General features: G+C 42.6%; 1 pseudogene; it reads left to right on the forward strand.

The window, feature by feature from the left end:
• Nucleotides 1-1620: 1620 nt before the first annotated feature.
• LOC140631460 (calcium load-activated calcium channel-like) lies at nt 1621-2708 on the forward strand (annotated as a pseudogene).
• The last annotated feature ends 7301 nt before the right edge of the window (nt 2709-10009 follow it).

Here is a 10009-nt window from a genome sequence, read left to right on the forward strand (position 1 = left end):
CATCCCAAAAGGTAACTGGGCAGATGGCATGAAACTCTGGTGCTTTAGGAAGGGATCTTATAAACTATCTGCCACTTTCTGGTCCTCATGCACCTTTCCTCAGCAGCCAGCTGTCTTGAGGTGAATGGCCACAGGGAAGGAGTGGGTCTTAATCCCTGGGCTCCTCGTCTTTGTGATTAACAGGAGTATCATCTGGCCCATTACCTGTTACCTACCCATTTTCCATAAACAACTTACTTCCACTTATTTAATTATTGGGGTCTTTGCTGTTGGCTTTGTAGTTTGTTTGGGGAGAGGGCTTCATCAAGAAAAGAGAGGCAATGTAGAGTATTGGCAAAGAGTGCAAAATCTGGAGCTTGAGTTCCAATCCAGATGCTGTCTCAGCATGGTTGTGTGTTCTTGAGCAAGTGACTTACCCTTTCTGCGCATTGGTTTTCTCATCCATAAAACGGACATAACAATATTAGCGCCCATCAGAGATTTTTCTGGGGATTACATTCATTACTCTTTGTAAAGCACGAAGAATAGTGCTGGGTACCTTGTCTGTGCTATGGGGATTTGTTCAATTTATTTCCTCTTCTTTTACAGAGCTGCAAACAGATCCAGGGGGATTGAGTAAGTAAGCAGCAGAGCCAGCACCAGCACAGGGGTCCCCTGTCACTATTTTCTGTGGCTCTGGATACCAGTGACAGACAGCATGCCCCAGGCTCTCTCCCAGCCATTTGCAGCAGAGACCTTTGCGTGGGGTTTCAAGATTTCAGCAGTCTGCTCAGTGATCCAGTTTTGATTGGTGTCTGAAAATGTCTCTAAAACTTATCTCGATGCTTCCCCCACCCCTAATTGTCCTTTTCTCAACATTCCTGGGTTCTGTGCATCACCCAGCCAGAAACCAGGTAGAGGGGGACCAGGCTTGGCTCTTCCCTCCCTTTGCCCCAAGCACCACTGGCTGTACCTCTTAGGAGCTCCAGAATCAAGCTGCACTGCCTGTGTCTAATCCAAGCCACTGTCACATCTCCTCTGAACAGCTCTAGTAGCTTCCTAGCTGGATGTAGTGGTCTGCACGGTGGCCCCAAAGTATCAGGTCCCAATTCCTGGAACCTGAGATGGCACCTTATATGGGAAAGTTTTTGCAGATGTGATTAAGAATTTTTTTGAAAAATTTAAATTGTGGTAAAATACACATCATGAAAGTTACCATCTTAATCATGTTTAAGTGTAGAGTGGCATATGTATGTTCATACTGTTGTGCAATCATCACATTCCATCTCCAGAGCTCTTTTTATCTTGCAAAACTAAAACTCTGTGTGCTTTAGTCTCTGCCTTTTCCGCTGATCCCTACTCCAGCCCTTGGCAGCCCAGCCCCCATTCTGCCTTCTGTTTCTATGAACTCGACTTCTCTAGACACCTCATATAAGTGGAATCCTACAGTATTTTTCCCTCTGTCACTGGCTTATTTCACTTAGCATGACATCCTCAGGATTCATCCATGTTGTGGCATGAGTCAGAGTTTCCCTCCTTTTAAAGACTGAATGAGGGTGGTCCAGAAATCTAGGGAAGTCGTTGTTGTTTAATTTTTTGCGGGCTCTCGAGAGTGCTTCCCCCCGGCGGGTGGGAGTGCAGAGAGGAAAGTGTGAGATGAGCACCATATTTGCGGACACCCTGCTCATTGTTTTTATCTCCATGTGCACAGCTCTTCTGGCCAAGGGTATAATGTGGGTCCTGGTTTACAGGACAGACAAGTACAAGAGACTCAAAGAGGAAGTGGAAAAACAGAGTAAAAAATTGGAAAAGAAGAAGGAAACAATAAAAGAGTCAGCTGGTCAACAACAACAAAAAAGAAAATAGAGAGGCAAGAAGAGGAACTGAAAAATAACAATGGGGACCTATCCATGGTCCGAATGAAATCCATGTTTGCAACTGGCTTTTGTTTTACTGCCCTAATGGGAATGTTCAATTCTATATTTGATGGTAGAGTGGTGGCAAAACTCCCTTTCACCCCTCTTTCCTATATCCAAGGACTGTCTCATTGAAACCTGCTGGGGGATGATACCACAGACTGTTCCTTCATCTTTCTGTATATTCTCTGTACCATGTCAATTTGATAGAACATCCAGAAGATTCTTGGTCTTGCCCCTTCACATGCTGCCACCAAGCAGGCAGGTGGATTTCTTGGCCCTCCACCTCCTTCTGGAAAGTTCTTTTGAAATCAAGAAGAACCCTGTAATTCCCGTCATTCTTTTTAAACATTCAAATTATACTGGCAACTATTTTGTAGCGGGGGCCATAGACAGCCTTAGGGCTTAGGCCACTTTCTAGTTCTGAGTTATTTCTAGACTTTTTGGATATGATTCTAATGAGAATGGCACCCAAAAACATGATAGTACTTTCAGTCAGATTAATTTAAAAAAATAAGTTTGTTGGTTAGATAAGTTCAGCTGATGTTTATGTAATGAGAAACAAATAGCATCTTTCTTGTTTGGCTTACACGAATATTTTCTGTGGGGCTGACTCTCAAGTGTATGCTGTGTGCCATGTATCATGGAAGTTGGCTCTCCATGAGCATTTAGAATTCTGGAAGAAAAATTTAGTTTGTGATATCTTAATTGGAACTATTTGTTGTACATTGTTTCCAAGTCAAATATATGACCAAAGAAGCCAAAAATTTAGCTATTTCAAAAAAAATAAAGACTGAATGATATTCCATGGTATGGATATACTGAATTTTATTTAGCCATTCATCTATTGATGGACACTTGAATTGCTTCCACCTCTTGGCTATTATGAATAATGCTGTTATGATATGGGTGTACAAGTACCCGTTCAAGTCCTGACTTTTCATTCTTTGGGCCAGGAGTGGAATTGCTGGATCAAATGATAATCTCTTTAATCTTTTGAGGAACTTCTTTACTGTTTTCCACAGTGACTGTACCATTTTATACACCTACCAACCATATGTAAGGGTTTAAGCTAAGATTTTTAAGATGAGGAGATTTTCCTGGATTGTCCAGACGCCAGATGCCATCAGGAATGTTCCTATAGGAAAAAGGCAGAGGCAGTTGACACATGCAGAGAAGGCCATGTGAAAATGGAAGCAGAGATTGGTGTTGGGGGTGGGGGCTCCAAACCAGCAAGCACTGGCCACCACCAGAAGCTGGAAGAGGCAGGGAGCAGAGGGACCATGGTCCTCCTGACACCTTGAGTTCAGCCCAGTGAAACTGACTTCACACTTCTATCCTCCAGAACTGTGAAAAAATAGGGATGCCTGGGTGCTCAGCGGTTGAATGTCTGCCTTCGGCTCAGGTTGTGATCCCGGGGTCCTGGGATCAAATCCCACGTCGGGCTCCCCACAGGGAGCCTGCTTCTCCCTCTGCCTGTGTCTCTGCCTCCCTATGTGTGTTTTTCATGAATAAATAAATAAATAAATAAATAAATAAAATCTTTTTAAAAATAAATAAATAAATAAAATCTTAAAATAAGAACTGTGAAAGAATAAATGTATCTCTTTGATTTTAAGCTACCAAATTTGTAGTAACTTGTTACAGCAGCCATGAGAAGCTAATACACTGGTCTGCACATATTCAAGCTCATTTTCCTCCCACTCAATGCAGGTCCAGGGTTCTTTTAAAGATGCAAAAGGGATCATGTTGCTCTTGTGACACACTCTCGGTTGTGTTTCCCTGTCCTTGGCACCATGACCAACTGCTTCGAAGCAGACTGATGCAGCCCTCAGCCCTGGGTTACAGCCTACCTCTATGGAGTCTTCACATTTCACTTTGACTTTTCCTTGTGCATTTTGCTTTAGTTATACCTGTTTTTCCATGTTTCCTCAAACACACTAAGCTGTCTTGCTTCTAGACCTCTGCAGTGCTGCTCTCCATTTGAGTTGCTCCATCCTACTTACTCATCTCCCATTCCTCCTAAATTTTTGTGGGGATAACTCCTAAATGACTGTCGGATGTGAGGTCTCTGCTGGGGCATAATTGTCACTGCCTCCAGGATGCTCTCCCCGACGTGTAGGTGAGGTCAGCCACTCAAGACCAAGTGGTCTCATAGCCCCTGGGACCCACTCATCATCCTGTGCCTCGTACTTGACTGCAGGTGCTTGTTTGCTTGTCTGTCTAACCTGCTGGAGTGGCAGCCTCTTACAGGCAGTGACCCTGGCAAGCTCACCTCTCAGTTCTCACTATTGCACAGAGCCTGGCCCATGGAATGTAACTGAATATTTGCTGGCCAACTGGCTGAGCAGATGTGGGAAGGGAGTTAAGGAAAGCCTTATTTGAAGATAACAAGGAAGATGCCAGGAGTCACACTGTAGGCCCAAGGAGGGCAGTTACCTGTGTTTACCAGGAAGTGTGTGATACCCTGTTGTGTGCCCAGAGTTGGCACTCCTGTTGGAGGAGGATCAGGATACCTCTGGAGTCAAATAAACCACCTGACCATTGCTCATCACTGGCCCAAGGGGTTTGCCCTGGAGATGCCACACAAAGGTAGCTGGTTCATCTTGCCTTGGCTTTGAATCTGGGCTTAGAAAGTTGTCACCCATCCTTGTCTCCCACATCCCTCATGCAACCCAACACACACACACACACAGACACACACACACAGCCCTTACAAAGTATTTTGAAAGAAATCTTTAGAAATATAAATAATGGTAAAATACACATAATGTAAAACTTACCACAACCATTTCTGAGTGTACATCTTAACAGGGTTAAGTTCATTCACATTGTGCTGTAAGCCCATCACCATCCATCTCCAGAACTCTTTTCATCTGCAAAACTGAAACTCTGTACCCACTAAACAATTACTCCCCATTCTCCTCCCCACTTCCACTCCAGCCCCTGGAAACTACCATTTCTACATGTCTGTTTCTACGGATTTGACTCCTCTAGGGATCTTGTATAAGTGGAATCATCCAGTATTTGTCTTGTGAATAGCTCATTTCACTTAGCATAATGTCCTTAAGGTTCAGCCATGGTGAAGCATGTATCAGAAATCCCTGTCTTGGGACACATGGGTGGCTCAGCATTTGAGCATCTGCCTTTGGCTTAGCATGATCCTGGGTCCTGGGATCAAGTCCTACATTGGGCTTCCTGTGAAGAGCCTACTTCTCCCTCTGCCTATGTCTCTGCCTCTCTCTCTGTGTCTTTCATGAGTAAATAAATAAAATCTTTTAAGAAAGAGAAATCCCTGCCTCTTTAAGACTGAGTAGTATTCCATTGAATGGATGTACCATATTTATCCATTCACTCATTGATGAACACTTGAGTTGCTTCCACATTTTTGCTATTGTAAATAATGTGCTACAAACATGAGTATATAAGTGTCTCTTTTAGACTCTGCTTCTAATTCTTTTGGGTATATACCAGAGTAATTACTGGATCATGTAGTAATCCTATGTTAAATTTTTTGAGGAACTGTCTTACTGTTTTTTTTTTTTTTATAATAGCTATACTGCCATTTTACATTCCCACCAAAAGTGACAAGTGTTCCAGCTTCCCTACATCACTGACCCCTGGGGTTTTGATGGGTTTTGTAGACTTTTACTGAATGTTTCTTGGTGAAGGTTGGAGGGAGGTGGTTACATTCATATCATGCCACAAATATGTCTAAAAAATTTTTTAGCATCTCTCTCTCTTTCCCTGGGATTCTATTTCCAATGGCAGATGGCCCCTCTACCCTCACACTCTTTCTCACCAACAGGGACTCCCTGTTAATCAGATAATCTTTTTCATTATTTTGTTTCAGAGTATTTTTTGCTGGCTTTTAAAAAAGATTTACTTTTTTAGAGCAGTTTAATGTTCACAACAAAATTGTGAAGAACTTACAGAGATTCCCTGTATATATACCTCCTGTCCTCTGATACATGTGGCCTTACGCACCATCAACAACCCCCCACCAGAGGAGTGCATTTGTTACAACTGATGGATGTACAAGAACACAGCATAATTTCACTAAGTCCACAATTTACATTATTGGTATATTCCATGGGTTTGGACAAATGTAATGATACATATCCATCATAATAATATCACACACAGTATTTTCACTGCCCTAAAAGTTCTCCATGCAAAAGTGCTTTTTGATTTGATATTGGCTCATATGGTTTGACACTAAAAACATTCCCAAGTTTTCCTCCCAGATAGTTCTGTCCACCCAGAGTCCACCTGTGTGATACTTTCTTAAATACGTATTTGGAGATATTTTGTATACATAATATAGGAGAGCAAATTGATGAGGGCTAAAGTGGAGCATGAAATATAAAAGTAACAACAGGTTGGTACCAAAAACAGAACTGAAAGTATACATACAGGGAAAAGTCAGGTAGGTCTGTTTAACACTAGCTGAGCTCATGAGATATAATGGAAAGTAACTACCTGGTTCTTTGCATGAGTTGGACCACAGAAGCACAATGAAGGTTGCATACATCTGGAAGTAAAGCAGTTTGCGTTACAGCAATCACCAGGGTAGGACCGTGGGAGTCTGTGGAGGTGGGGCTCTGGTCCAGGACTCCTAAAGGGGATCTTGAGTAGATTTCTGGGCAGACTCAACAGAGTGGGCAAAGACAACATGGGGTTTGGTGTTTGGACAAGTAGATAAATCTAAGTGTGCATATTTGAGATATCTGGAGTACTGCAGATCTGCTTGTTTTTTCACCGATCTGATCAATTGTCCATGTGAACATAGCTTTAGAAGTGTTGTTGCTTCCCCAGCTTCACTTGCCCTGGCTGCAGGTTTCATTCAGAGGACGAGTTCTGGCCAGATTGGGAATGATCTGGTCCTTTGTGCTTGTGAAAATCTCTTCTTCTATGGTGCATAGCTAGTGCTGGTCCCTCCAACAAGTGGGGCCATGACTAGTTTTCATCAGTGGAATATGAGAGGAGGTGACATTGCCTTCTACAGAAGGGAGTTGTCCCGTGGGACAACTTTATTGCACTGAAGCCAAACACTACTCAGAAAGAACCCTGTTTCCTAACCTTCATATCCTACTGTTTTCCTTTGATTACCTCTACAAATCATATCCACCATTAGAGAATAAGTATTTATTCTTTATTCCATCATTGAGGATATCCAGCAAAGTGCCCCTATGGGCAACCTTTAATTTTCAAAGCATTAGCTCCATTAGTGGGGTAGGACCGTAGCGTGACCCTGTATCTTGGACCCTCATACATCTTTTTAGAAATATCCTTCTCAGGATGCCTGGGTGGCTCAGCGATTGAGCATCTGCCTTTGGCTCAGGGCATGATCCCAGTCCCAGGATTGAGTCTCGCATCAGGCTCCCTGCGAGGAGCCTGCTTCTCCCTCTGTCTGTGTCTCTGCCTCCCTCTTTGTGTCTCTCATGAATAAATAAATAAAATCTTAGAAAAATATCCTTCTCCTCACAAGGACCACTCAGATATTCATAGTTCACATTAGCAGATGGAAATGCCAGTGTCTGGTGGGTCTTGAGAAATACAGGTAGCATACTCTAATTCAGAATTAAGCAAAACTGAACAATTCTGAATTTACATGTTATCACACAAAACTTTTGCTGAATACTGTCTCTAGATATAGGGTGGTAGGGTCTGTGTGTTGCCATGTGGTGTGACTGGTTCAGAGCATCTCACTGCCTCCATTCCACTCCTATCCTCCGCCCCATTTCCCACCACCTTTCTGTAACACTCATCCATTGGTCAGATGAGACCCATTTTACTGTAGTTCATCATCATTAGGACGTGTGTTGAACAATGATCAAAACCCAAATAGAAAGCCTCAGATCTTCCCTCTGATTAAAAAGAATATTCTTTAAAGTTTTTTAAAAATTTATTTTATTTTTATTATTAGTTTCAGAGGTAGAATTCAATGATTCATTAGTTGCATATAATACCCAGTACTCATGACATCAAGGGTCCTCCTTAATGCACAACACTCAATTACCCCATCTCCCCACTCACCTCCCCTCCAGCAACCCTCCATTTGTTTCCTAGAGTTCAGCATCTTTTATCATTTGCCTCCTTCTCAATGTTCATCTTACTACATCTTTCCTTCCCTTCCCTTATGTTCATCTGTTTTGTTCCTTAAATTCCACATATGAGTGAAATTATATGGTATTTATCCTTTTCTGACTTATTTCACTTGGCATAATACACTCTAGTTCCATCCACATCATTGCAAATGGCAAGATCTCATTCTTAAAAAAGAATATTCTAATTATTAGAATATTTTAACATCAGGACCAGCAGTACAAAAGTGTTCTATTTATTAATGTATACATGTATATTGAATGTACATGTTTTGTTCTCACTTTCAAATTTAATAAAATGGATGGAACTGTGAATAGATAAGTATGCTTTTCATGAATTTAGGCTTCTGGCCAAAGTATTTAATGGGGAGGAACATCGAGGATTGTTCCTTTGGCACGTGAAGGACAGCATAAGTAATCCTCCTGGGGGCAGGGTAGTAGGCGTGTGTGTGTTTTCAGTAGTAGACTGTGAGAGAATGTTTCTTTCTTTCTTTTTTTTAGATTTATTTATTTATTTTGGAGGGGACGGGCAGAGGGAGAGAGAGAATCTCAACCAGACTCCCTGCTGAGCTCGGAGCCCAATGTGGGGATTGATCTCATGACTCTGAGATCAGGACCTAAGCTAAAATCAAGAGTAAGACACTCAAGAGCCACCCAGATACCCAGAGAGAATATTTCTGAAGCAGAGCTCAGGTGATAGCATCTTCCTCAGTAGCTTCAGAGGTCACTGAGTCAAGTTGGCTTCCCAACACCCTTTTGTGAGTATTGGTCCCATTATCAAGTTTCGTAGGTCTGTTCATGGTGACCTCCTTCTGTACTCTAGGCAGAAACAGGGAAATAAAGTCGGCATTGCCTTCTATTTTCTTTAAATAAAGCTCTAATCAGACATCGTCAGTGAAGTTAGGAAACTGATACATGTAGGATTCCAAAACGAAAACCCACCTGAGTAAAGCAAGGACTCTAATTTTTTCAATGACATTTGGCCAGACTGGTTACTTTGTTACAACATGATCGGGTTCCTCTTTTAGTCTTCCCATGAAAATCTGTGTACTTTGGGATTTGAAGTCACATGAATCTTTGCCTGGCAGAAATGTAAATGTTTTGAGAAGGCTGTGTCTTTGTGACTTTGAGCCACTGCAGAGACCGAGGGACCTGTGGAGGAAGGATGGATGATGCATGCTGATGCTCTGGGCAATTTCTAACTCTGACAAGACACAGATATCTCCCTCTATCCTCCACCCTCACATCTCCTGTCACATTCAGAAGACACCAGGCTCATGGAGAGAATGTTCCCTTCTCTGATTCTAGCCCATCATGATAAGGGATTGGGGGGCTAGCAGAGAGCCCCAATTTAAACTCAAACAATGGCTTGTACCATTATAACATCTTTACTCCTTTCTGGGTGGGATTGGGAACATGTGAACTGATCTTGGGGTCCTTTGTGAATTTTGAGCTGCAAATCTGACCCACATGGACAGCTCATAAGAATCTTCAGAATCAGAGCCTCGCATCTATCAGATCCATGTGACTAAGAAGGAGGAAAAGAACAAAGAAAACTGAGTTTAATTTTGGGGTTGTCAGATGATTGGGTATTACTGAAATCTGGCTGATCCACTCTTTGTCAGAATGGGAGAAGAAACGTGCATTCCTGCTTTTCTCATTCTTGTTCTCTAATCCAGCATGTCCCCTTGAATGCCCATGGACTGCACCAGGTTGAGGTTATACCCTTGGCCAGTGTTCACAGTGTGTAGACACATACCAGGGAGGTGTGGAGCTGCTGGGTGGAACCCTGGACTTCGTGACAGGAGACCAGGCCCAGCTCTGCCACCTGTTAGCTCTGTGGATTCTGGCAAATTGTTTCTCATCTCCAAGGGGTGGTTGTGTCACAGTACTGTCCATGTCGTCAAGGTATGGTGAGGTTCAAGTGAGAATTATGATCAAGAACGGAAGACCATTTTGAGGGTTAGGGTCGGTTCTGAGGACTAAAGCGTGGTGGCCATATGTGAA

The sequence above is a fragment of the Canis lupus genome, chromosome 4, assembly GCF_048164855.1.
Source record: "Canis lupus baileyi chromosome 4, mCanLup2.hap1, whole genome shotgun sequence".
Classification (NCBI taxonomy): Eukaryota; Metazoa; Chordata; class Mammalia; order Carnivora; family Canidae; genus Canis; species Canis lupus.